Below are 5,313 nucleotides of genomic sequence, written 5' to 3'. Positions count from 1 at the left end.
TTCGGTTTTGATCGAAAATCTTTCTACTTCAAATCCTAATCTTGCTTTTATCATCAAATCATGCAAAACAACATCACATTCCTCTCAAATCCGAAATTTTCAAGGTAATTTTTCAAAAACTCTATTTTATTAATTTTTGATCTTAGGACTAGTTTTAATTAGTTCTATGATGAGTATTATATCAGGCATTGATTGTTTGATGATTACAAACTAGATTTTACAACTAACTTCATCATTAAAACTCACAAATTTTCAATAGATTTTTGAATTTTTGAAATAATTTTTTTCCCGAAAATCTAAATTTAATTTCTAAATTTGATGTTTTTGATTTAATTATGTTGTTTTCATGAAAACTATACATATTATGATTTTTCAAAAATTATTTTCAAATAGTTTTCAAAACCTTGCCCATTAGGATTCGGTTTAGAGAACCTTGAATTATTGAGGACTCAATTAAGTTTTGGGATTGATTATTGTGCATACATGTGTTTTAAATTGCAGGTTTCATTCCTTATTCCGATACCTTAACCATGTCCAATCCTAAACGTCCTAGGACTTCATCGAGTCGTTCAACCCGACCTCCTAATCCCGTTCCTCCTCCACGTAATAGTCTTATATGATCATGTTTTAATATGCCTGAACGTCGTAGAGACGACTTGTACTCTAGGTACATAAATTCTTTCCAATCCTATAGAATCCGGGAAGAGCGTATTCATTCTCTTCAAGCCATGATAGATATTGACTTTGAATACCTTCTGATTCTTAAAACTTGGAAGTTTGATAAAATGTTTCACCTCAAACCTATCGTCTATCATCAGTTAGTCCACATTTTCTACTCTAATGTGGTATGCATTCAAAACTAAACTCAATGTGGGACTATAACAATTAGATCCTATCTTTTAGGCCAATATATTAAGATTGACCCCGAGACTATAGCTTTTTGTTTTAGGCTATATGATGATGGGTTATATAATGAGAATGAAACTATGGAATATCCCTATGTTCCAAACTCTAGTGTTAGTACTCTACGATCTTATCACGATCGTTTTCTTCATTTGATGATCTCTTGGTGGTTTAGACCAACCGGAGATAGGTACTCCACTCTTCGTACTAGGGATTTATGGTGGATGCACTGTATCAAGATTAAAAACAAAATAAATCTGTCCCACATAATATTTAGTCAACTAGTGGATACCATAAACATTGTTCCTTCAAAACATGTCGAAACATTAGTTTATGGATGTCTTCTTAGTAACCTTTTTATCAAACTCGGTCTAAACGTCTCTCTCGACAATCCCATCCCTCTCTAAAATTAATCAATCTCACCTCATTGAAGAAAGATGATTGAAACAAGACGAGGAAACTGTCTTTGGGTCTTTCGACCCGGTAAGCAACCCGGGAGCGAGTTCTTCACGAGCTGCTCCTAGCTCCTCTCGTGCTCCTCCTCCTCCTCCGACACCGGCTGTAGACGATGATCCAGAATTTCAGCAGCTTATGCAAGATATCGACGATCATGTACCACATGATGAACTTACACCGGAACAAGCTCCATAAGAGGATCAAGTGCCTTCATATTTTCGTTCGTTTTTAGAGACATTTGATCTACGGTATGCTTCCATCGAATCCCACTTGACTGCTACTCACGAAGCGGTAAATCATTGCTTAGACACTTTGGAAGCTCGACAGATGGAGTTTCAAAGGGAGATGCTTGCATGTATGGATGCTTTCTCTCTTGAGATGCAAGCACGATTTCCTCCTCCTCCCGATCCTCCGATGGAGTAGATCTATCCTTGTTATGCTTTCTTGATTTTAAAACTTGGATTGATTTTGATGTTTCTAGAGTGTTTGTTTTGGTTTGTTAAATGTTTGAATTTGTTAAGAGTTGGATGATTGGATATTTGAACTTATATTATATATTTGGTTTGGTTGAATTTTCTTATTTTTGCATCATTAGACATATATGACCAATTATGCCATTTCACATTTGATTATGAATATTGTTTATGAAAGCTAATGGCTAATCTCTTTTGATCTTTGATCTTAGCAGCTTAAGCTATATATATATATATATATATAATTATTTGGCTATGTTTTTCAAAACCTTGTTTAGAACGTTTTAAAGTCTTTTTGATTTAACAAAAAGGGAGAGAAGTGTAAAAGTGTTAAAGGGGAGAAATGTTAGAGTAAGGGGAAGTAATTTTTCAAAATTTATTTTCAAAGAAAATCTTAAAATTACACACATGTTTTGTTATATCAAAAAGGGGGAGATTGTTGAAAACATTTTGATGTTTCGATATAACAAATTAAGTATAATGAATTTTAAGATTTTACAAATGATTTTCTAAGTATATTCGATTTAATTACTCGAATATCAATTATTACTCCAAGTCTTCAAGATCAATTTCAAACCTTACTAAATGTGTAAAATTGTGTTTTATACTTAATATATTTTTGAAACAATTTTCACAAAGTATTTTGAACCAAAATCAAGCCTAAAATCAATTTTTCAAAGTGATGCACTGATGCACCATGGAATAAATTGAACATCGAATGCATTTGATGCATCGATGCACCAGCCATGCATCGATGCACAGGCTATTTTGAAACATCGAATGCATTTTATGCATCGTTGCACTCTTAGTGCACCGATGCACTAAGGGTCCAACGATCAAAATATTTGAATTTTACACTTGATGCACCGATGCACCTTGGGCATGCATCGATGCACTGACGCTCTCAACTGATTTAATTAATTTTTTCACACTTAAACGACTCTATTGACTCCATTAATCATCCCCAACGATCAGAATCATTTGAAGGAGTATTTAAACAAGCTTAGAAGCCATTGATCAACAATAAGAAAACACAAGAAACAAGAATCAAGAGAGAATCAAAGAGAAAGCATCAAACCTCAAGTTTGAGCATTTCAAGCCTATTTTTCATTCAATATTCTTTTTGCTTTCAAGAACACTACTTTTACTCAATTGTATTCATTTTTTAGTGTTCTTTTCTTTGTTCTAGAATTGTGCAAACAATCTACCTTGTGAGAATTTCCTTGTAAGTTTGCAAATTTGTAATCTTCTCTTTGAGAAAGAGTGTTCACAAGAATTGGGGTATATTCTTGAGGGACTTGTAAGGTTATCTCTTTGGCCTTAAAAGAAAGAACAAATTAGTGAATTTGTTGGAAAATCCTTAATGTGGATAGCTAAGGTAGTGGACGTAGACTTTGGTTGAGAAAGTCGAACCACTCTAAATCGCTGTGCAAATCTTTTTAATTTCTGCAAAAGCTTCCACCAAAATTTTAATTGCCAATTCACCCCCCTCTTGGCCAATTCTATCGATCGATTAACTCAACAGAAACTTAGTTTAAATAGAATTAAAACTAAATTGGACACACAAATATTCAAACATTCACAACTTTAATTGAGGATTAAATTATTAATTTTATTACTCATGAATGTTTAATTAAAAACTAGAATCAATTGAGTCTAAATTACAATTTTATACATTTTAGGGACTTATTTGTTAATATTAAAAGTTTTAAAGATTATTAACAATATTCTTTTTATCGACTATACTTATGTTTAAACACATGCTATTTCAAAATTATGAATTTGAAAACAATTAAGATCAGTTCATATATCAGTTGATAAAGTTATGACTTTATAACTTAATTGTAATATTCAAAATTATGGTATCGACACTTAACCTAGTACCAATATTTTTAAAGGTAATATCTATTTAAGGTTTAAAATGACAATGTACCGATACCTTACATTGGGTATCGATATCATACAATACGAATGATCAAAACATGTAGTTTTATAAATTTTAGAAGCCTCGAAACATCACATCTTAGCTTAAGAAGTCTCAATTAACTTAAGAATGAATGTGGAAGAGGATGAGAGATAAAAAACGAAATAAGTAATGGAGGCATGGGGGTGAGGTCCTACACTAGCCTTTTGTCCCCTAAACCCACATTTTAGCTTTAAAAAATGAATAAAATTTGATTTGATCTTCATTAAGGGAAAAAGCACATCTTTAGCCCTCTTATTTTTCTCTCATGTTTAAATCTATTCCATAAAATTCTCAATTGAGCTCGATTTATCATTCAAAAGGAACAAATCTTGATTATCAACCAAATATACCTTGAATTATCAAATTCTAAGATTGTGTCAACACCTAAATATTGACTCAAAGTTTTTAGAATCTTACATAATCGATACAAATACATTAATTGTAACACCCTCAGACCGATACGAGTAACACGATCCAATCTGAGGTGTCACATTAGGGCCACCAGAGCGACCCACAATAAAAAAATCCGGGAAAAATTAAATTTTTTGTTAAAACGTGTAAAATCATAAAACAATTTATAAATAAAATACAAGCTCAGAAAATCATTTATATATTAAAAGTATAATTCAACAATATCAAGTAATAAAGCAGGTTTCAGAATCGGATATAAAACAGAATACAAACTACATGCCCCTTAATCACATGAACCATACTCCTCAAGCAACGCCGGTGGAACTCATTAACTGATGTCGATAGCTTCATTGATTCGATTCTTTTAACATGAAATGATGAGTAAAGAGTGAGCTTTGGGAAGCTCAGTAATACAAAAGTACCGGATGAATGCAATAGGCCATCGAGTATAAGGTATAACAAATTCCTTAGCGGGACAGTTATCATCAGATTCTAGTGGTGAATTCAGATTCCATTAGCTAAGTCTTCAGTTACAAACAAAAATTTACGGTCTGAAGGAAGTATTCAGATAGATATATTCAGAAGATTGAATTATGGAGTCTAGTGTGTTCCAACAAAACAGAGAAATGTGTACATATCCTTTAAAAACATTAGTAGTTTCAAACATATTTTAAAACCACAGTAATACCCTCCAACCAAACACTGATATGCAGTTCCCCAGAACTACATCCATAAGGACTTACCCTAGGCCCATTGGGCGTAGGAGCCAACCTAAGGAACACCTTGGGTCTATAAGGTCTTACCCTAGTCGAAGCGTAGGTGCCCACTTGAAGGGTGTGCCCTCAGGCCTATAAGGACTTACCCAATGCACACAGAAGAGAAGCCACCATAAGGTGGTACTTTAGGGTCCATAAGGTCTTACCACTAGGCCCAAGAGCCCACCCAAGGGTCGTCTTAGGCCCATAAGAAATTACCAGCTTGATCGATCTGAACCTCTATAAGGAATTACCAGTTTGATCGGAGTTGAACCTACATACTCCAGAATCCTACCCAGATAATATCCCAATAATATGTTCATCATTAAATTGCAGATTCCATGATCTA

Source organism: Hibiscus syriacus, unplaced genomic scaffold (genome assembly GCF_006381635.1).
Source record: "Hibiscus syriacus cultivar Baekdansim isolate YM2019G1 unplaced genomic scaffold, ASM638163v2 tig00005936_pilon, whole genome shotgun sequence".
NCBI lineage: Eukaryota > Viridiplantae > Streptophyta > Magnoliopsida > Malvales > Malvaceae > Hibiscus > Hibiscus syriacus.
Note: the sequence above shows the minus strand (reverse complement) of the source record.